The sequence below is a fragment of the Castor canadensis genome, chromosome 4 (assembly GCF_047511655.1).
Source record: "Castor canadensis chromosome 4, mCasCan1.hap1v2, whole genome shotgun sequence".
NCBI lineage: Eukaryota > Metazoa > Chordata > Mammalia > Rodentia > Castoridae > Castor > Castor canadensis.
The window spans coordinates 165,516,050-165,539,540 of record NC_133389.1 but is presented as its reverse complement, the minus strand read 5'-3'; the positions used below and the strand labels follow the sequence as shown (position 1 = coordinate 165,539,540).

At 40.8% G+C, this 23,491-nt stretch overlaps 1 long non-coding RNA gene across 1 annotated transcript in view; it reads right to left on the bottom strand.

Annotated features, from left to right (window-relative positions):
* LOC141422395 (uncharacterized) overlaps window positions 1-23,491 on the bottom strand; it is a 153,787-nt gene that overhangs the window by 35,597 nt on the left and 94,699 nt on the right. The window contains exon 3 of the long non-coding RNA XR_012446936.1: window positions 23,075-23,161. This is a non-coding gene — a long non-coding RNA (uncharacterized lncRNA). The remainder of the gene's footprint in view (window positions 1-23,074; window positions 23,162-23,491) is intronic.

The window sequence follows — 23,491 nt, the reverse complement described above, 5'->3', positions numbered from 1 at the left end:
TTGAGTTGAAAGTGACTTAGATTCTTTTTGGTAACGAATAGGTGGTGTCTCTCTCCTTCCCAGGCAAAAGGTACTATGTATCACTTAATATGTGAATAACCCTGGAAAATCTGATGCTAACTTATGAGGCATAGTGTGAATATTTGATGTTAAGTTTTAATTTACTTTTGAGGCTTCAGTAGATCTTTCCTTCTTGAAATTTCTTAATCTGTGCTCCTAGAATTAAGGAAACCATAAATTTTGTCTCTTTCCTTTGAGTACCTCAAAGAAAGAAGAACAAGTGATATTTTTTCAAATGGTAAGGTGGTCTTCACTTGCTCTGTGGAAATGATGCAGAGATATAGATCTTTGTATTTCCCCCCAAAGTTGCAATTTACGCAAGAGATTTATGAGCAGGTCATGTGCCATTGGGTCTTTCATGAGGACCTACCAGACAGGTTGCCACAACTGGTGCTACTGTGTTGCCAGCACACTGAAAGCATTTCCATATAATTGTAGAAGGTGAGAGGCCTCTGCAAGGAGCCTTTCAAGTCTTTGCAGTCATCCAGTGTAATCCCTATTTTACAGATGAGGAAACCATAGCTCCATCTACCCACAGTGTGATAGTTAACTTTGTGTGTGGAGATAATCATATTTGTAATAGTATATCCTACCTGAGTTGCAAAGGACAGGTGCAATAATGGACCTCCAAGTGGAATGGGAGACACGAGAATTCATAGGATGCATCCTTTTATCCAGACTCCAAACTGTATTCATTAGCTTGTTTGAGTCCTCATTTCTTGTTGTCATCAGTCTGCCAACTCAAGTCCAAGACCTCAAGATTTAAAGAACTCTTATTTCTGTATAAAATCTTATATTGTTAGTTTTTCTTGTTTTTGATGATTCAGACCACCATTGAAATGGAAGTGCATCTATCTATATCTATCTATCTATCTATGAAGAGAGAGGATAAACACTAAGACAAGCGACAAATAATAGCCAATCTATTTTTTTTCAATTACTCAGGTACGTTCTGGCCACCATGCAAGGCCATATAGGTAGGTGCAGAGTTAAATAACACAAGCTTGTGTACCTTGCTTTGGTATTACAAAATTAAAATTTATAAAGTGGGACCATTATTCTACTTTGTTTTTTCCACTTTGCCACCAAATCTCTCCCTTTCTTAAGTTTCTCCCATCTGAGTAAAAAATATATATATATTTATAGAAAATACTTTATATTTTACATATATTTTATAATATATATATAATATATATACATTAGCTCTAAACCAGGGATCCATCCATCCTTGATTCCCCCTCTACTTTTTCATCATTCCAGACTCACATCCAATCATTCCTGAGTTTCCATCTCCAACAGAGAACTTGCCTCTCTATTTCTCTCCATCCAGACTGCCATCATGCTGGCTGATGCCATTACCTCTCTTAAACTCCTAGAACGACCTTGTTCTGCTTTTCTTCCTCTCTAATCCATTTCTTACAAAGAAGGCAGCATGAGCTCTTAAAATCCAAATCAGAATATGCTACCTTCCTGTGTAAAGACCTTCAGTGCAGTTCCATTTATAAATGAAACTCCTTTAAGATGGTCTGTGAGATACAGTCCCATCCCACTTCTGCAACCTCTTCGCAATCTACTTTCCTCTTTGCCAGCAAAGCTCCAGTCACACTGGGCACCTGTCATCTCCCCTGTTACATTGTCTATAATTAACTTGACTAGGCTCTGGATCAACAGTGTGGCATACATTTTAGCTGAGTGTGCAGGTTACTTCCCATGTATCTCTAGGCTTGGTTAGGATATATTTCAATTGCCCTAATAAAGACTCCATACTTGTGAAATGGCCTCAGCAATTGCTTTAAATATCAATGTCTAAACCTGCATTAGAAAGCATATTAGTTAGTATAGGTGATATTAATTAACTTTTTACTGATGAAATGAGACATGGTTAGATGGAAATTGTTTATCACCTCTCTTTTTGCACAAAGTGGAAAAAACTGGCAAGCTCAGCAAAACAGAACTTTCTGAGTGGCTACCTTAGTGTAGAGCTCAATTTGGTCTGTGTGCCTCCACTTAGTAGGGGACCCTGACAGGCAATCTCTGCCAGATTATTGGTGCCTCCTCCTCAGTATTCAAAATTCAGGCAAGGCACTTGTGGGGACAGAGGTGTTTGCATGACTGCCTTTCTGTGTGCTCACTGACAAATGTTTGGGCATTCAGCAGAATTTGGTATGAAGCTTGCTGCCACTGTAATGTGCCACCTGGCACATGATTGTGGAAGAGGAGCCATATGGCTTCCTACTATGATTATGTAAGGAATGTGAGAGTTGTTAACAGCCAGATTGGACTTAGGTGAGGGCCTGCCACCACCTAAGAGGCAGAGTTCTTTAATGGCTCTGGAATAGTCCATTACAATTCCTTTTGCCTCAAGATGCTCTCCTTCTTCCTCCCTCTTCTATTTAGCTAGTGTCAACTTAAATTTCAGTTTTGCAGGGTGGCCCTAATTGACCACTCTTTTGAATTAGTGTGTCATTTGCTTGCCTGATTGATCTCCCATCTATCTCTATCTCTTTTCTATTTTGTTCTGAGCCAGGGTGGCTCTGGCCAGATGTGGTCAATAGGACGCACAAATGGAAATCTAGAGAGGCAGAGAAGGGGAGAAACCAAAGTGCTGTACTCCCTTATCCTTTATCTGGGACATCTTCTATAGGCAAGCCCTGGCTTCTATTCCTGACTTCTATAGAGTAGCCCTACTCTTTTGGGTTTGACTCCCAGAAAGTCCCAGTTTCTGAGCTGTGGTGGTACAGCCTCTTCCCAATCCCCCCACCCCCTGTCTCAGGAGTAGCAGCAGGCTTCCTGTGTTGCTAATCTCTGACTGCTCTCATTGCCCTCTATCTTTTCATCATACATACAACAAATTCCTTGTATTAAATCCCCTCTGCTTATATGACCTGGATGGCCTCTATTTGCAGATCAGGCCCTGTTATATTACACCATATTATAGTAGACTACATCACCCTGCTTTGTTTTTTCTCCATAGCTCCTTTCATAGATTATAATTATTTACTTGTTTCTCTGTTTACTAGCATCTTGTGTATTGCCCACATTAGACAGCAATCTCATGTATAGAGTCTGGGCAATTTTGGTACTCATGGCATCCTCAATGTCTTTAGAATCCCAGTTCTCAATAATAATATATTAAAAGAACAAATGAACCTAGTGTCTGGTCTTTTAATCTTAAGCCCATCTCAAGATGAACTCAAGAATAGAAATAAATTGAAACAATGCAAATGTGCATATAAATTGATGGTGGTTGTTTTCTCTTCATTGGCAAGAGCCCATAACTTTCATTAGAATCTCTCAGAATATTAAGGCCCCTGAAAGTTAAGTGGCTGTGCATATGGAAGAAGAGATGTCCATATTATAATTGTGACTACAGTTGCTATTAATAAAAGTATCAGGGAGCACAGAGGAAGGAATGAGTTTCTCATTCTTTTTTTTCCAACCAAAAACTTACTATTCATCCTTGATATCTCATTTTCTCATTCTTCACATCCGATCAATCACCATTTTTATTAGTTGCCTCTACCTTCAAGATGAACCCTGAGTTTACTCTCAAGAATCATTATTTCATTTTATACTTAGATTATGAGTAGAGAGTTGAGTTAGCTATTTCTTTTCCCAGGTAATATTTTGACATACAAAATAAACAATCCAATAGATGATTGTTGGATCACCAACAGGTGACAGTGGAAGGTACAAAAGGAAAAGAACAACAAATTTGTGTGTGTGTGTGTGTGTGTGTGAGAGAGAGAGAGAGAGAGAGAGAGAGAGAGAGAGAGAGAGAGAGAGAACCAACCACAACAAACGCTTACCAAGAAGTCCAAATCATTCCACAACTCTTTTTCAGCCTCTCCCATCTGCCATCCTGAAATGCTGGTGTGATTGACTTTAAGGAACACAGTCAATTTTTGTTTTTGGAGACAGCCGGATAAATATTGCAGTTTTGGAACTATTTGGCTTGAGACTTCAAAGCCTTGAATAAAGCTGCTGGATGATTTAGAAGCCACCTGGCAGGAAATTGAACTTTTGCAGTTCAGGATAATTTTTTTCCTTCCTATCTCTTAATTTCTACCTGCCTGCCTCTGTCTACCCCAGTCCAAATTAGCAATTTGGATGCCATAAATGCTATTTAGATGTGGGTAGCAGCCATGGTCACAATGCTCAGTATATAAGAAGTGAATGCCAGCTGAATTCCACACAGGATTTCTAAAACCAGAAGCAGAGGAAGGGAGAATCTGGGTTTCCTGATCTTGGTTTTTCTACTTTTACACACACACACACACACACACACACACACACACACACACACACACATATACACAAAGTTTTTTACTTTTAATTTCTTGCTTCTGGTCCTCTCCACCTGGATTCAGACCACTTCCCTTGGTCCCCCTTCTCATGGATGCACAAATTCTGTATGTGTGAAGGTAAAAATAAGAATGGACAGTATGGAAACATAGAATAAGACCAATAAAATAATGAATATACTAGAGTGAGTTCCAAAAGTTGACAAGTCTTTTGAAACCTAAATCTAATCTCAGGGTGGGTATTAATTAATTAATAAACTGTAAGAACTCAGTTTGAACATGGTATTATTATACTTACTGGGAATTAAATAAACATGATTCTGATTTGCTAATTATTTTTCCTGTTGCCAATGTTTAAACTAAGTTCAAGACCTGCCTCTGGACTATTACAAAAACAAAAATCTATCTATGTTTATATCTCACTATCTTGCTATAGCAATAGAGGTAGCTACAGATATAAGTAGCCTATTTCTGCAATGGCTCAATGTTTGCATTGTTTGGACATCCAGTGTGGTCAGTGTCTAATCTACACACATACATCTTTGTGTGGGCCATAGTCAGTCTCGGTTTCTGCTTTCTAAACACTCAAAATCACTTCTGCTTTTTAAGGTACTGCCTATTGTACTGCAGTTCTCCAAGACATCACCCCCATAAAATATGTTTAATCTGGAAAAATAAAACAAGAGCAAAGAAAAGGCTTCAACTACAGATTTTAATTAATTTACTGGATACTCTCCTTTTGTATCATTGTGGATATTGTATTTATCTAGGATATTTTGCCATGGGGAGTCTGTATACTTTGTCCCCTTTAAAACCTTAAAATAGCCTCTAAGCAGTGAATTTATAAACATGAATTCTTCACTCATCAAACATTGTTGAAAATCTGTATGTGCCAAAATGGAAACCACTCCGAGGACACAGAGTGGAAGGAATGCAGTGTCAAGGAATTCACAGTGCTATGAGGACATTGGCAATAAGTTAGAGGTGAGAGGTACTGCAACACAGGTAAGAGTTATAGGATATGGTGGGAGTCCCCCAGAAAGTAGAGCTTACTTCCCAGCTTCTTTCTATGGAAGGCTTTTCTTCTGGAGGAGGTGACAGTGTTTTGAAAGATTAGCAAGAGGTAGGGAGGATAGGAAGGGAGGTCCTAGAGGGTGCTTCTAGAAATTGGCTGTGCAAGGCCTTTTGTGTCACTATAGTTCTATTCCTGGAGTCACTGGGGTAAAGGGATGAGGAGTAGTCTGGCTGCAGGACAGTGAGTGAGAAACAAGATCTTAAAGCATTCAGAAAACCACAAGCCAGAGATCACGAAGATCATGTTTACATTTCAGAAAGTTCTTTCCTTCTTTAACTCAAGTTTACCATCATCTCGTTCAGAATGGGATCTACATTTTACTAGTTGACATCCATGGCTCCCAAAGAGAGACCTTCCTTACTAAATTAGATTGTATAGAATATTGAACACCAACCAAAACCAGAATCCAGATCAAATGGGAAATGTTGAGTACAACATGTCCTAGTTGTCAGGGATATCACCATCAAATACCTGTGAGTTCCCTAGACCTGATAAACTTTTAAGGTTTTTGAAACCCTTAGAAATGCAATGTAAAAAGATAAACTTCAAGGACTTTCAGAACTAGAGGATGGAAGGTGGACTTTTTCTGCTTAATAGAGCTCATGTGAGGTGAAAGAAGTGGAAAAGACACATTGTGGGGCAACCTCAGTGATAGTCCATGCATCCAAGCTGGATTTGGAAAAACTCATTTGGATGCAGGGTGGAAGCTTGGCTTAATGCAAAGGGGTGGGGTCTCTGGAGTCAACGAGCCAGGGCAGAATCCCAGGTCCTTTATTTACAAGCCAATGCTCCTTCTCTGTGCCTCTGTCTCCTCATTTGTAAAATGAGGCTATTTACCAGAGCCTACCACTTGGGGTTAGAATAAGTTAATGTGTATCCAATACTTACATCCATGCTGGCACCTACTAGGTTCTTTATGAGTGCAAGCTATTGTCATACTGTGTGGCTCCTGTCATAAATTAAATGAAGCACATGACACACAGTTATATTCAATCCCTTTCTCACTCACTAATAAGGAAATGGAGGCATGAAGGGCAGAATCTGGTCCAAGGAGTCAGGGGTCTGGCCTAGGTGACCTATTGAGGGCCTACCCGGCTTTGATTATGGTTCTTTAAGCAAAGGCAGGGGTTTGTCCATGGCTATGAGTCTGATTCTGACTTTGCTGAACTCCCTGCCCTGCCCCTCAGAGACACATGAAAGAAAACTGCATCCTGCAGAACTGCATCCTTACCAAGGTTGAACTGTTCTGTGCTGCCCTGTTTCCTACTGGCCTGGGTTTTCTTCTGTAGTCCAAATGCATTCTCACTGTGCTCCAAGCCTGGTGGAGGCCAGAGGGAATTGTATGTAATTTTGGGGCTGATTTCTTCTGGACATGCTCATACCACCTGCACTCTGTGGTCTTCTCAGGATCCCAGAAGGTGAAAAGTCCAGTGCAGTACTTGCCAGGGTTGGGAATTTTCACCATTGTCTTAGGCTCCACAGAGCCTGGAGATTCTTCCACAGGACAATGGCCCAAGTGTGCCGCCTTGCTATGGCCCAGTGACAGGTCAGCAGGCCAGTTAAAAAACTTGTCTAAAAAAATGACCTCAAACCTTCAACCCAAACACCACAGCTGCACTCCTGGAACCAGGTCTATTTTCCTAGAATATCTAGTTACAGCATTTTAAAAATGAGCAACCTCATTATCAATAGTGTTTCTGAGAACCCAGCATTCTTTTAGAAAATGCCAGCTCTCTAGGGATGGCAAGAGCTGCAAAGCAGACACATTTTCTTATTTGCCACCCCTCCCTTAGCCATCACCCGTCCAAACCCAACAGCCAAACTTAGCAAAAATGAATACCAGGACTCAAATCCTATTAAGGACCTAAAGTTCCATATACTCAAAAGAGGAAGTGGGGGTCTCCTTCCCCAGAGGTTCCAAAGAATGGGAGAGACTTGAATGTGTTTGAAGTCAGCATTGCATTTCTAGAGAGAAACTTGGATCAGAAACTGGTTTTATTTCCCAGCTTTCTTCAAAAAATATTGACATCTTCTCCGTCTCAGTTTTTTCATCTTTGAGGTAGGGATAATTATTGTAAAGAGAAAATGAAATAATGCACGAGAAAATGCCTTGCAAATTAGAAAGGCTGCACTATTTCAAAAAGAATTGCCTTTTAATTCCTCATAATATGACCTTGCCCTGTTTCACATACACATGGTTTATGTGTCTTAGTGAGCTTTAGTCTGCTATAACAAGATATCATAGACTGAGTGGCTTAAAGAAAGAAATTTATTCCTCACACTGTTGGAAACTGGAAGTCTGGGATTAAGGTTTCAACATGGTTGGGTTCTGATGAGTGGTCTCTCTTCCTGGTTATGTTCTCATATGGCTAAGAGCAGAGAGAGAAATCAAGATGTTTCCTTTCTTTTCTTAGAAGGGCAGTAATCTCATTGTGAGTGCTCCACTTTTATGAACTAATAACATCTCAAAGTCCCCACCTTCAAACACCATTACATTGGGAATTAAGGTTTCAACATGTAGTATTTTGGGGACACAGATATATAGTGGCACAAGTTCATGTCACTTCTATTCTTTAGGATCCATAGAAAAGGAGATCCTACTTTCTCCTCAGTCATCCATCTCCTTAACAGGAACTGGATCCTGGTATTCATTTTTGCCAAACTGAGCTGTTGGGATTAGTTGAGTGATGGCTAAAGGAGGGTGTGGCAGGGAAGAGAATGAGTCTGCTTTGAAGCTCTTGCCATCCCTGGAGAGTTGGCAACCCTTAAAATTGCAAACCCTTAAGAGTTTAGGAAAACAAAAATTATTTTTAAGTTCAAAGCGTTATTCTTGATACAATGGTAGGCAGAAATGGACATAAAACAAACATAGTAAGAGTGATTAGGTTATGTTACCATTGTCGCCTATTCAAGAATATAGAGAAATATACAATATGTTTAAAAAATTCTAAATACAGCTATGTCTGCACATACAGATACATAATGTGAGTGTGATGCATGTAGTTTCTTTATCTGTAAAGTATGAATATCTCCTTCCAGAAGGCTCAGATCTCAAGAGTTCCTTGAGTTTGAGACAGCTCAGTGCTCATAGAAAGCCTGGACTCTTCTGTGAGACCTGTATTCCAAAGTCCTGCTCCTCACTAGTTGTGACTTTCAGCATATTGCCTAATCGCTGAGCTTCAGATATGACATCTGTAAATTGGATTGATGCCTACCTCATGGCTCGTGGTGAGGATGGAATCAGTTAACATATGCAAAGCATATGCCATCATGCCTGGCCCTTATTACTCACTCAGTAGAAGTCCAACATTCTACCAACATGATAAATAGGGAGGATGATGGGAGAGAGTGAGAGACATGTGACGGGAATGACATATGCATCAGGAGCCCAGAGGTGTAAAGTAAGGCCTTTTGAAAATCTCCCTCAGAATAAAACCTAGCCCTGTGCAGAAGTAATCCTAAGAGACAAACAGGATCAAAGCAAAGTTTTGAGGCTGATTATGCACTCCCATTCCAATGGGGGCACTTATGGTCACCCAAGTTTGACTCTAAGAAGATGATTCAAGATGAATCCCTGAGTCCAAGAAACACTTCAGGTTCTGATTTATAGTCTTTAGGCAGGAAAGGGACTGAGAAATTGGAAACACATAATGAACACCTTATTTTTTGCCATTTTTTCCCTAGGTGCTGTTACCCAAGTGTCAGAGTGTTAAATGCCATCTATGTGCTGATGACTGCTAAATTTATATCTCCATCCTGGGAGATATACATGTCTTTAAAAATTCAGGCTTATAAAGACAGTTTCCTGCTCTATATTTCTTAAATATCCATAAACATGCATGCGTTCAACTTTAAAGTCAATTTCTGGTCTTTCTCCTACTTTGCAGAGCTGTCTCCTACCATCCCTTGGCTCTCATGAATGCTTTTACGCATTATTAAGCAACTTTTTGAAAGCAAGCATAATATAATAGATTCCAGGGACTTTCTAAGCACTGAGAAAATAGCATAAAATGAGTGACAATCCCTGAACTCAAAGGGTTTGCTAAGTAGTAAGGAAAATAGCATACCGTCTTAAAAAAGTATTCATTCATATGCCTCCATGATGGAATGCTGTAGAGCAGAAAGGAGAGGGATTCTGAGATGACACTTTGAGCTACTTCTTGAAGGATGAAGAGGAGGTTGGGATTTGGTGGATATTGTGGTCTTATTGTTCCCAATTAATTTATCTCTGCCTATTGAGAAGATTATTCTTATCCACACCATAGATAGGTTATTATCTTCTGACTTGTGTCTGCCAAAAGAATGGAAGCAGAAATGATACAGGGTCCATTTGAGTAAAAGCTATACTGGGCATCACGAGGTTGTGTTGCTCTTTTCCTTCTTTCAGAAGAATAGTATGTTCCAGAGAGGGGTTTTCCCTTTACTTTGGATCTTGGAATGAAGAAGAACTGTGGAAAAAAACAGCAGCCAACATAAAGGTCGGTGAGAAATAAAACTTTGTTTTTGTAAACCACCAAAATTTGGGGGTGGTTTATTGCTACATTTAAATAAGTAAAGCTGACTAATACAATATTGGTACCAAAGTGGAGTGCAATAGAAACCTAAAATGTGTGACACTGGCATTCGGGTTAAGTAGTATGCAGCAAGCAAAATTTTTGGTGACTCACATTATTTGGTGGAGAAATGTTTGGTAAAACTATTACTTGTGATAAATTGGAAGGCAAATTATGTGCCTATATCAAAGCTACACATATAAAATTCTGTGTAAAAGTCACCCAAGACTCAGTGGCATACAGCTGTAAGCATTTATTTCTTATCCATGTGTCTGCAAGTTGGCTGTGGTTCAGCTGATCTAAACTGGATTTTTCTGGGCTTAGTGCCAGCTGTATGTTGAGTTTGGGTGTGCTCCAAGTATTTCTCAAATTTCTTGGACCAATAGTTTAGTATATTAATCTTACATTGCTATAACAAAATACCTGACGCTGGGAAAAACATAAAGGAAAGGTAATTATTTAGTTTTGAAGGCTGAAAGTCTAAGATCAAGTGGCTCCATTTGTTTGACCTGGTGAGGACTCGTGGCAAATAGGCTCAAGGTGAGAATGTGTGTAAGAGGAGTTGCATGGTGAGACAGGAAGTCGGAAAGGGGGCAGAGGCCAGGCTTGCTCCTTTATAGCAATCTACTCTTATGAGAATGAATTTGGGTCCTATAAGAACTATATAATTTCTTCTGAGGGCAGGATTACCAATGACCTAATTCCCTTATGCTATGCCCCAATTCGTAAAGGTCCCATGATTACCCAACACTGCCATACTGAGGACCAAGCTTTCAACAATGAATATTTGGGGACATATTCAGACCATATCCAAGCCATAGCACTCACTGAGGTATGTTCTTTTCAAGATGTAAAGTAGCAATAAGGAAATACACTCCAGAAAGAAGAGGCGACAGGTATAATCTAACTAGGTAGCTAATGAACTTGTGTCTTTGGGTGAATCAGTGGGAAAAAGAACAGACATTGTAATCATCTGTGGTAGGTTTTAACTGTGCCCCCAATTAATTGATTCTTATGTTGGTAAAGCCATACTTTCTCTAAATCTGTTTCTCAGTTTGAAAAATTAAAAAAAAATCTAACTGCAGTATTTCTGTAAGAAATGGAGATTTTGGCTAACCCACATAAAGGTAGTGATTTGGTGGTGGTGTAGACATTTTGTAGGAAACAGAGAGAGAGAGAGAGAGAGAGAGAGAGAGAGAGCAATTTTCTCGCAGAATCTAAACTGGATTTTAGATGTATCCTAGGTTTTGATATCATCCTACTTGGAGGGTGGAATGCTGAGGAAAGGTTTGGCCACCAAACATTTTCTCTGACCTAAGAATAGGATGTGTTTTGCTCCTCAGAGTGAGGAGGAAACAGAGATTGAAAAGAGTTGTTTAATACCCAAGTCTTCAGTACAGAGTTGACTAAAAACAAAATGCTAGGAATGTAATGTTTGTGAGACGATTGTATTTCAAGTTTGGGTTGTCGTGGAGTAAAAATGAAGTGATACACACCTAGGAGTGAGCCATGAGGAAAGGACTATGATGTACAAGTCCTGAGAAAATGACAGCTCTTAGGCAGGGAGTCTTGGGCATTTGGGAGGTTCAAATCCAGTTTACCTAAATGTGATTGGTATTATCCCAGATCTAGGTTACCAGCACCCTTCTTGGGGTCCAGCACCTCAGAGGCTCCCTTCCTCATTCTCCTAGAGTTGTGTCTGTCCCCAGAGGGCAAAGAATTTTGGAATAAAGAGATGTGTGTATTTGGAACCTGAGTCCTTCTGGGTTTCTTCAGAACCTCGCTCATAGGGTCCCTATCTGGCTTAGGCCTGCACAGGAACTTTGTAGCCAGAAGAGAGGTCAAAACAGCTTTGTTTGCAAAGATGTCAATGGAAGTTGGCTGTCTGGATCCAGGATGTCCAAATTCATACATGTGAACCTCTCCTGGGTCTGATGGAGTCTGGGGTGACAAGAGAAAGGGCTTGGGGAGGAATCTCCCTTGGTTTTCTTAACCCAGGCCCTATAATCTATTGGAAGCCTTATCTTTGTCTGAAGGGCAGGTAGTTCCCAGCTGACATCTCTTTAGTATTACTTGAGGAGCACTGCAAAGCTCTGCTTATAACACAGGGAATGATTCAGTCTTCCTGCCCTGGGAATTAACCAGAAACCTCTTCCTAATGGGTATAGTAATGAGGCAGCAAGAAAAATCCAGTTAGAATTTTAATGTTCAAAAGCTCATCCATCTGCCTTTTGCTCCTGTAAGAAAAACATGCCATTCCCGGCCACCTGTAACGTGAAACAGGCAAGACTTGGTTCCCACACCAGGCAATCATTTCTCCATACAGAATGTCAGAATGTTCTCTCTTTGGAAAGTTTATGGAGAGCTCATATCCTGCATGTTTGCCTTTAATAAAGAAATGTTAAATATTTTTAAATAACCTTTCTTTAATGGTCCAGGAATATGTATCCGTGGGGCTTTTGCTTCTTTAAACAACCTGAGGACTATAAAATCCCTTGGAGTGGACTGGCTGCCATGTCAGGAGTCCTCCTGACTTGCTTAGTTTGGGGGATTCTCCTTGGTTTATGGGGGTACAGAGAAAAGATTCCAAGCCTCCATCACTGCTCATTTATTTTGTTTATTATCTATATTCTTCCCGCTGCTTGACTGAGCAATCTCAATGCTTCCTTTCTTCTTTGCTGACTTTTCTTTGTCTGAAACAGATAAATGCTTCATCAGATGTCCACTGTTCATGAAGGACTCTGAGTGGCTCTACTATCTCTTATCTGTCTTCTTCAGGAGTCCACTCATGGGCCGAAGATCAAGAGGGACACTGAAGTTGGAACTGGATAGCTGGGCTGCACACCAAAGGTTCTTCACTTACTAACTGGATAATGTTGGGCACATCAGTTAAAGATACTCCTTTTGGAAAGAAGCCAGGCATTTGTGAATTCCTTCAAAAAATATTAAGCTGGGCCTATTCTGTGTCAGACAGCATAAGAGGCACAAAGGTGAAGCACCCAGATAAACACAGTGAGCAATTACCTTGAGATTGAGCACTTAAATTGCTGAGCAATAATTGTCTCTTTACCAAGCAAGTCATGGGGGTCAAAAGTGCCTTTGTTCTAACTATACTCTGTAGATAGGAGTCCTCAGTTGTTGGGGAAAAGAAGAGTGCCAATAAAGTGTGTCTTAACCTTATTTTGAGGGCTTACATGTACTTAGTGTGCCATAGCTATCTGGGTTGAGGATATCTATCTTTTCAGTATTTATAACTATTGCTTACATTTTTTGTAATCTCACCTAAAATGAATACAAAAGCATACTAAAATTGAAGTGATTTTCAATAGATTTGCTTTGATTATTTGAAAATGGGATTCCTCCATGGTGTATTGCAAAATGGGGCTTGGGCCTTGGGTCTTTGAATGAGTGGATAGTCTTTCAGATTCAGGGAGGAGGAAGGCAATAGGAGACCTCCTCTAACAATGGAGAGCCATTGTACACTGTTGGGACCATAGAGTCAGGAGTAAAATCAGAATAACCGGAATACAAATCATAATGCAGAGAAAGGAAATTTTCCATCCCTACAAACTCCTTGAGCCACCGATTGGAGTTACAGATTTCTCTCAGCAGAAATGTATTAAGACCATATGTAAAGATAAATATTCTGGTCTGAGCAAGATCTGAAAACAAGAAGCAAAGAGCAAGCCAGTGGGGTACCTCATAGACTGCTGTGATTCCACCCACACTAAAGAATACTCAGAACTGTAGGAGGTTGAGATCCTGTTCACCCTTCATTTGCTCATATATTCAACAAATATTTATTGAGCACCTGCTGTGTGCTGGGAATTCAGAAGGATCCAAAACCTGGCACAGTCATTGCCTTCATGTGTGCTAGTGAAGGACACAGACATTAGGGATAATCATGCAACTGTACACAATCTGTACTTGTGTACAGATGTTGTGATGACTGCCATGGAGTAGAAGAATATGGTCCAAATGGAGGCTGCAATGAGGTGGTTGATCTCATAGGGGAAGACAAAGAAGGCTTCCATGAGGTGATGATATTTGACCTGTCTTTGTGGACACAGCTCCTTCTCTGTCTCATGCCTTACTCTTCCATCTTAAAAGACAGACCTTTGTAATCACATTGGGACCACCTAGATAATCCTGGATAATCTCCCCATCTCAAGATCTTTAATTTAATCACATCTTCAAAGTCTCTTTTAATGTAAAAGCTAACAGAGTTAAAGATTTTAAGGATTAAGATCTGGACATCTTTGAGGAGTCATTACTCTGCTCATACCAGGGTATCTACATTCATATCTGAGGAAGAATTAAAGAAAGAGTGATATATGAAAAGCCATTTCATCTTTAAATAACTGGAGATCATATTTTAACTGCATTCAGGCTCAGCCAAATAAAGTGGGTGGAAGGTCGGCTGCCTGAGTAGGAGGAGTACTAAGGAAATGAGAGGCAGAGTCCAGAACTTATCGCCTGAGTAAAATGTTTATAGTGTACAAGGCTGGTTCACTCTAAAGGCAAATAAAATGCTTGCTAATCCAGGGGATTTGTGGATTGAAAGTACATGGATGCTGGCACTATGCCTCTCTGTCTATAGCAGGACTGCTGGTGACAGTTCTGGGATGTTATGTCTCTACGTGCATCGCCCCTGCCTTTGGAAGGAGTCTGGTTTCCTGCTCTTTTGGAGATTCCAAGTATGCACTGTTTATTAGCATCACTATCCACCCCCTCACACACCTCTTCCCAGAAGAATCTAAACTGGCTTAATCATATTTTGTGTTTCTCTAGTAGGATTTTTCCAGTTCTATTTTTCCAATTTGCTTTTATGGTAATATTTTTCCTTTCTTTCTCATCTTCCTCAGGCATGAAGTATCTCCATCACTCTCTCTGGTCTGGGATACTTACTAGGAAAACTTGAAGGGCATTTAGTAACACAACTCAAGGGACAGTAAAGAGCAGAGGCTCTCGACAGCACACCTTCTGTTCCCTGTTAGGCTGCATGGACAGTTGTTCTTGGCAGTGCTTCACAGAACTTGGCCTACAGCGTTGCCCAAGAGGCCACCTTCCTTCCCATCCTACCACCCACAGAGAGTTCAAGTCCTCTCCAGTTCCACTAAGGAGAATACCTTCCTAAGGGGTCAAGACTAGGTGAAGGCAGAGTAGAGGTAGAGGATTTGATTAGTAGGCTGGGTCTTTTCCAGAAGTCTCCCCAACCTAAGCAAACAAAGATACAATAAGATTGCAAAGATTGCAATAAAGGAGCAATCAGAGATTCAACCCATTACAGTCAGGATCTTCCAAAATTCATGGTGGATCCAGAGATTTAATCTTTTTCTAAAGGCCACTTCCTTCTTCACTATCCCTTTGGGACTTCCACACTTTAGCATTAATTAATTTATTCTTTTGGTGGAAGGAAAAATTAGGACCCTGATTGTAGAATAGTGATTCCTAGAGCTTGGCAAGAGTGGCTAAAGAGGAAGCTGGATTCAATCCATCCATGCTGTATGCATATGTTGAAATATGACATTAAATCCTATTAGTCTATTCAATTAATACATGTTAATCAAAAATAGAATTTGAAAATTGGGAAATCTGAATAGGAGTTAAAATTCTCTGGGTGCTTGTTTCTAACTTGTAGAGGCTGAGGCTAGTTCTTGGAAGAAGTTGAGAAGTCTTCTCTTTGCCACTCCTGTGCAGAGTATGTGCAGAGTTGCCTCCATTCTCATCTGTAGGAGGCAGGTAACAATAGTCTTATCTTGTCAGAGAATATGTGAGACTGTGCTAATATATGCAAATCACTCAAAAGATGCCTGGCATCATTTATTAGATATTTACCAAGAGCAAGATGAAGATGGTGATGATGGAGGAGGAGAGGGGAAGAATTCTTCAAATTTTCTGACCACCCATTCTGGTTGGATTCTCAAGCTTGGAAGACATGAGAACAGTTAGAAATGTATCTGGTCCTTTTTCCAACTTTTCTCTATTGATACATTTCTAGCAACTTATCCTGTCCCTTCTTCAACTAGCCTGCAAATAGCATTTTTTCCCTCAAAGTCAGCTTTAATTCTTTGCTTCCCATGTGGTGGGTCTCTGTCAGTGGCCATCTCTAGGTGACTGTCCAGCTATTGTGGGGATGTTGTGTGTAGATTATGATATTCTGGGGAGTTTAAGAGAGAGAATTCTATAGCACATCCTACTACATTTACCCTAAATCACACCTCTTAAAATGTGAACTCTTTACAAAATTGAGAAAAGCTGCATTAAATCACTAAGTCACACATTCACCTTCTTCTCACGGGATGTACAGTTCAGAATTGTGAGAATGATCTGCTGGAATTATCTTTTGCCCCCCTCCCCCCACCCCAAACGATCAAGTTGATCTAAGACAAGCATCTAAGATTTCCTGAAAGATTCTTCAAAGGTCTTCGCTCTTTCAGGTCTTGCCCCCAGCAAACCCCTTTCCCATCTCCCTAGGGGAGTCTAAATACTCATTTACAAGACTCACATGTGGAGGGAAGAAAAAGAATACCACAAAGATGTCTCATTGCTCAGTGCAGCCCCTGACAACAGACTCCCCAGCTCCCCCTCTTCACAGCCCATAAACTACTCTGTAAAATTTTTAAAGTGTGAATTTACTGAGCCCAAGAGGAGCCAGGAGGTGAAGACCCATCTCCAACCAATGTACCAGGCATACTGATGAAATGGGAATATGAGGTCTTGCCAATTTCTGACCAAGAAAATATCTTTTCTGTCTTTCCAGATTCTTGATCTTCTCTTCCCACACAATGCTAAGTGAGGACACAATGAGGGGGAAAGGGTCAACAAAAAGCAAAAAAATAAAGCAAAGGACCCCAGGCTTGTTGGGGCACAATTGGGTCATAGTCCTCTTCTGGGACTATATTCCTCAGTAGATCCCTGGGTCATCCTGCCTGCCTTGGCATCCTGACTTTCCATTTCAGGGAAGTTTGAGCTTATCACTAAGTGATGAATGTTGCCAAATTTTTTCCAGCTGTCAAAATGGTCCTGCAGAAATTTGGGTGACAATGAATCCTTAGGGAAGTGGAAAAGCCATAAGGAAGATTTGAGAGAGGTCTGGCCTATACTGGCTTTGTGACTTTGACAGGTTATCTTAGCCTCTTTGAACCATTCCTAAAAGCAAGAGAATGAACATGGAATAGATCTTGACCTTTCTTAGTCTGATACTCACTAGTTTCTTAGCAAGTGGGACCCAGGGATGGACTACCTGGGCAAGCATCCTGGGGAAATAGGGACTGAAGCTCTCCATATTCTGAGCCTTTGACAGCCTTGCTGAGTGGCCAATGTTACCTGCATCCTATGCACTCTATCCATTTCTCTAACTCTGGCCAAGATCAAAATGACTTAGGTTCCCATGGTTGGAAATACAATGAGAGAGAGAGAATGGATAAACATTGATTATGTAAACTGGAATTAACCTATTTTGTGCTGCTTTAAAAAAACCTGTGACTAAATAATTTATACAGAACAGAAATTTATTTCTCAGAGTGCTGGAGCCTAGGAAGAGAGCAGGTTTGGTTATCTTGTGAGGGATACTCTCTGCTTCCAAGATGGTGCCTTAAGCTGTACCCTCCAGAGGTAAGGACACTGTGTCCTCAAATAGCAGAAGGCAGAAAAGGAAGTAAGTGGAACACAGCATGTTTCTTTTGTAAGTGCCCTTTTTATGAGGGAGTACAGATGAGTTACTGTTTGAGTAATGAGTTCTGCAGACTTATTTGCAAAATCACATATGGCATCCCCTACATCAGAACCACTGGGACCCAGAGAAAGCTTCGGTTAACCTGTCAGCAGACTGGAACTAAGAGTTAAATGTCCAAAGTTCATTAGACCCAAGATATAGATGTAGGTCATGGTTGGTTCCAAAATGGACTTGTTGGGGAAAGGAAGGTAAAGCAAGTTCTCAGACGTGTACAGACTCTAGGCTGTTGGGAGAAAAAGAATACCTGAATTAGAAGACAGCCTTGTTTCTCTGTTGGATTAGATAATCGCTGATGTCCAGAAAATCAAATAGTTTATCTAAGGTCACACAACTGATTTATTGATGAGATGAGAATTCCTAGCCAAGTTCGTTCATTGATTTGCCAGTAGATATTGAATGTTCCATGTTCTGGGCTAGATCTTATGTTCTTCAATCTTCTCATAGTCTGCCTGATGATTCTTTTTCCAACAGATCATGACAACTTGATTTCTATTTAATGCACAGAATCAGAAAAGCCCTAAATTTTCTTTCTTGCCAAACTTTTCTTCCTTTTGTTAAGGTAATGGGATAGGAAAAAAGCATAGATGATAGATGTTTTCAATTTTGAATGAGAGTAGTGATCATGGGTTTTGGATGAGGGCTCCATAAATATTCTATAAATACTCTCCATACTGTCCTAGCTGCTTCATTCAGGCTCACTTTATCAACAAAGAAGTCTGGGGGCCTTGCCAGGGAGTAGGGGGTTTCAGGGCCAGGGGTATACATATGCTCAGAAGGGATGTGCAATTGAGACTTGGAAAGAAAGCTCAGAAAGAATAAACCTTTGCAGTAATGCCTGGCAAGTGAAAGCTGCTCTATAAATAATATTAATTTCCTTTTTGGTGCAGTCTTGAGTTTAGTGGTTATATATTTTCTCTCTTGGTTATAGATGACTTCTCTACCCAAAATGGTATTTTGAGTTCCCAATATACACATCTGGAGTGTGTGTATACATCTGCCCAGGGAAGGTGTACTGTCCTTGTTATTTAGGTAGATGGGACTGGACGAGGTCAGCTGAGTTTTTGAGAGTTCAGGTCAAGGCCCTCCAACTGGCAGGGAACAGTCATATCCTCCAGCCAAGTGCATGCTCTTCTGAACGTCACTGAGTTGAAGATAAACATGGAGCCCATAATAGCTTTTTCACTTGATCTCCTTTATTACATGTCCCACACTTTAAATTCCTTTTCTCCACTAGTGTATTCTTCTGGATCTTTCAGAGCAAACATTGAAGTAGGGGAAAATAGCCATCTGCCCTCTTCCCTCCACCCTTCCCATCCTTTCTGAGTGACTCACTTGAACTGGGACAATTAATCTTAATCAGGACAGTGTGACAGCAGAAGATATCCATGATGAGGCACTTTGATGCCAAAAACTGGTGAGGCAACAGGCTCTTTTCTCTGGGCTACAGTGGGGGGTAATGTGGGATGATTTGGTCATTTTAAAAATAGCATTTTGAAAATGAGAGCTGCCTGTATCTGCAGGATAGGCAGCAGGGCAAGGGTTGTGTAATGCCTGTGCTACTCACTGAGTGTGAGCAGACACTTTTAATAGTGTCGGCTGGAAGGTGATACAGGCCACCAGTCCCCATGGATCAATTCCACCTTCTCCAGGGTAGATTGAGGACAAATAATTCCTCATGTTTGCACTGGTGGTTTTCTCCACAGAACTCAGAGCTTCCGTATGTGTATCCTTAACCATTATCCTCATTTTCTGACAGGTGCAATTACTCATCTCCTCTCCTCTGCCCATCTCCTGTTTTGTTTTTCTCTGCATGGGTCACACTTTCCAATGAGCCACGACTACACCTGGTACCCTAGAAAGGCTTTGGTCAACAGAGTGTTCTTGTTGCAGACAGGCTCAATAAGCCCTGGGATGACCAGAAGGAACCACCTTGTCACCTAATGGATGTGGTTTCATCTTTTCATTTATAATTATCTGATGGAGTCCTCATTAGCAGGAGGTCTAGTATTACTCTCTTGAGGTCCAAGAGCTCCAGGGATGTAGTCCAAAGTGAACAGTCCTGCTTCCAAACACAGAGCTGAGAGGTAACTGGAGCTTCTCATCTTCCCAATTATGAATCTGTATTGTTTCAGGTCCTTCCACAGGTGTCTTTGTGAAAAACTTCCCTGATGCAGACTGATGGGTGCCATTGCTATGGTAATGTCCTTGTTGGCCTGGATGTAAGCACAGGTTTCAAGGCTACATATGGACACCAAGGTTCTAGCCACAATGAATGATGATGTAAGAAAAGCTGTGTTAGAGGTAGGTGGTGGGTGGTGGTAGAAAGGACTTCTAGTTCATTAGAATAAACTCATTCCCAACTTCTGCTATCCTAATGAGGTCTCTACCTCAGCCTGCTCTCCAGTTCCTTTGTGAATTTACCTTTCTCCTCTGTACATACTATACAAAGTACTCTTGGGGCCACTAGTTTCCTTATATTCAAACAAGTTATCCTTCACTCATCCTTTAAATGAGCACCAACATTATGTCAGGCACTCATTTGGGATCATGTAGAGCAGAGATAAAAAATACAGAATCCATATACAATAATGATGTAGTCTAGTCAGGGGAACAAAAGGCATACACAAGGTGCTCTGGAAAATACAGCCAGATGCAAAAGTGATTATACTACTTCCACACTGTGAAATAGAAACTCAGGAAAGAAAGAATGGGTAGAAAAGGATATAAGGAAGGAAAGAATGGGTAGAAAAGGATATAAGGAAGGAAAGAATGGGTAGAAAAGGATATAAGGAAGTGTTCACTAACTTCACTAACAAGCCACTACTTGTTAATAAAGGCAACTAATGGCTCAGGCTCACAGGACTGTCTTATAAGACTGTCTTAAGAAAGTGTATGGTGGACAGGGGAAGGAGAACAGAGAAGAAATTATTCATTGGGTCCTGTCTCCCATTGATGATAGCTTCCATCTAGGGAGTAGTAGCTCCCCTGAATGTGTGTGTGTGTGTGTGTGTGTGTGTGTGTGTGTGTGTGTTCTTACACTTGCTAAGCACCATGTATCTTATTGGGTCTGATGTCTTAGTAGCAATAGGGATATGCCAAGATAGAGGTAAGAGGTTCAGAGCATGGGCAGGAAGCAACACTCTACCAGATGTGCTCCCTTGGCAGCAACTGGGTTAGAACAAGTGCCAAGGGACTCCTGAAGCACCTGAGACTGAGGGACTGGAAGTGATACATAAGGGGAAATTAGCCCTATAAACATAAATGAGGTCCAGATAAAATGCTTTGAGGATCCTGAGAAGGGACTTTGCTCTTAGAAGTGGAGTTGGGGACAAGAAACTGAGGGATGATTTATGGAGAGTGAGAACTTTAAGTGATACTTTGCAGAATGGGGATATATAGTTCTTTGGGTGGGGCTGGAGAAAGAGGGCACCAGTGTAAAGGAGACACTGTCATTGCGGAAATACAGAGGCTGGAAGTGAGGACAAGTGGAGAATAGTGCAGGGCTCAGTCTGATCAGAGTATGAAGATTGTAAAGATACATGGAGGAACAAGGTTGACAATGTAGGTAGGGCCAGCTGGGAAAGCCAGGGTGAGGAGTTTCTATTAGAATTTTCAGATAATAAGAGACCATTGCTGCTATTGTGATAAAAGTTTTAATTGAAGAATTGAAGTCTCTCTTGTTCACAAATTCTGTTCTATATGATTAGGCATTTGTTTACATACTGGCATTTTGATTAAGAATATTACGACATAAAGTTTTGGAATTCCAGATATCTATGCACCATATTTAAAAGTTTTGTATCTTGCCTATTGAATTTCTCAAATAGATCTATTGAGACTTAAAAAGCTTAATCATTGAGATTCCTACTTTCACTGGTTCTTGTATTTGTAGTCTAGGGAATAGAGCTGACTCAGGCATGGGTGGAGCAGATGCTGTGAGGATGTGCCCAGGACCCTGCCCAGTTCACCTTCCCACCTTCCACACTCCTGTCCTGGCTTCAGTCTCAGAAAAGTGCCCCTTTGGTGGTGACAAAACTCATTGGCAGCTCCAGTCTTCCATCCTACCAGCTTAGCAGGCTCTAAAATAGGCAACAAGTGAGGGATAGAAAGTTCCATTAAAAAAAAAAACAAAAATAAATAAAACAAAAATAGGGACTCTGACTAGAAGATGTAGACATGGAAAACCAATAGCTGTCCACTCCCAGAATCGGAAATGTATTGGCTCCATTGGAATTGGAGCTTGGTCCTAACTAAACTATCTCTTAGAGTTGGTAATGGAGGACACATGAGTGTAAAATAGCCTTTTCTACTTGTTTTTAAGTACCCTGGGACAAGATAGCCCAGAATAAGGCCTGAACTCACAGGAAGAAGTCTTGTCTGATCTTTTTCAAAAATGGAGCTCACAGCTCCACATGTAGTGGTGGGCTCAGCCTTTCTCTACTAGAGAACCTAAGAGAGAACTTTCCCTTTTTTGTCTTCCATGAGGGGTAGCTAGTCCTGGAATGTGCCCTTTATTGCCTAGACTCTGAAAGGGAGTTCAGGCCCTTTGCATCAAAAGGAGTACACTTTAAAACAAAATTCTCCCTGAGAATGAAAGGGCATCTCAACATTTGGGGTTTTGCCTTTTTCGTTTCTCTCCTCTACTTGAATTAACATGAAGTAAAAAGCAGATCTTAGAGCAGAATTGGCTGCCACATAATTTAGACATGTTTGCATAACATTCTGAAAATAATTCAATAAGAATGGGTTTTTCTTGGAATTTATCACTGCCTGGCAAATGAGAACCCAAACACAACAACCTTGTGCTAAAAAGGCTTGAGAGGTAGCAAATGGAAATGACAGTGGCAGAGAGAAAGGAAATCCAAGCGGCTGGTCAACTTTCATTATCCATGATGGTATGGAGCAGAAAGAGAAAACACAGGGCAGGAGAGGGACAATCATGGCTTGTGTCTCATATTCTCTGTTTTCTCTGGGACTCAGCAACAGCTGACAGGTCAAGGCAAGAGGAAGATGTCACAGGTCTCAGAAGAATTCTCTCCTGTTGTATTTTCCCACCTCTTCAGCTAAGCCACTCTCCTTGGTTTCAGTGGAGAGAGTCCACAGATTCAGAATATAATAAATGCACATAAACATATGGGAGCAATAATGAGTAACAGGAGGACAGGGACAGAGCAGTGAATCTCAATCCAAAGACCTAGGAATGACGACAGGCTATGCTCCCAACACTGAATTAGCTGGGACAAGTTTAACAACTTCTCTGAACTGTTCTACCACCTGTAGAATGGCAGGAAAGAATAGCTAGCATATAGTAAGGATTAGTATGAATATGATTCTTTTTACTTACACAGCCTTTTCAAATCCATACAGTGCAGACAGGAGACTCCCAGCCCTTTCACAGACATTGGTGCCTTCTGGTTCCATTACTGTTAGGCTAGAAACAAAAATTCTTCTCAGGGACAGAAATATGTACTTGGTTGCCCCCATCTGTGACTCAATATGTAATATTTGGATTTTTCCCAACTCTGGACCATAGTGACTATGAACGTTGTGAACCAAAGTAAGTCTCTTCTACCTTAGGTGTTGATGATTCCCCGACCACTCCCCTTTTCTCCCCTCCCCTCATCTTCTTTCCTCTCACATATGCCTATGGCTGTTCATTCCTCCTGTGGGTACATGGCCCCTAAATCTTTATCTACAACTTAGACTTCTCTTTGGCCTTATTCTTCTGCTCAACACTTAGACACGTGATAGCCCCTCAATG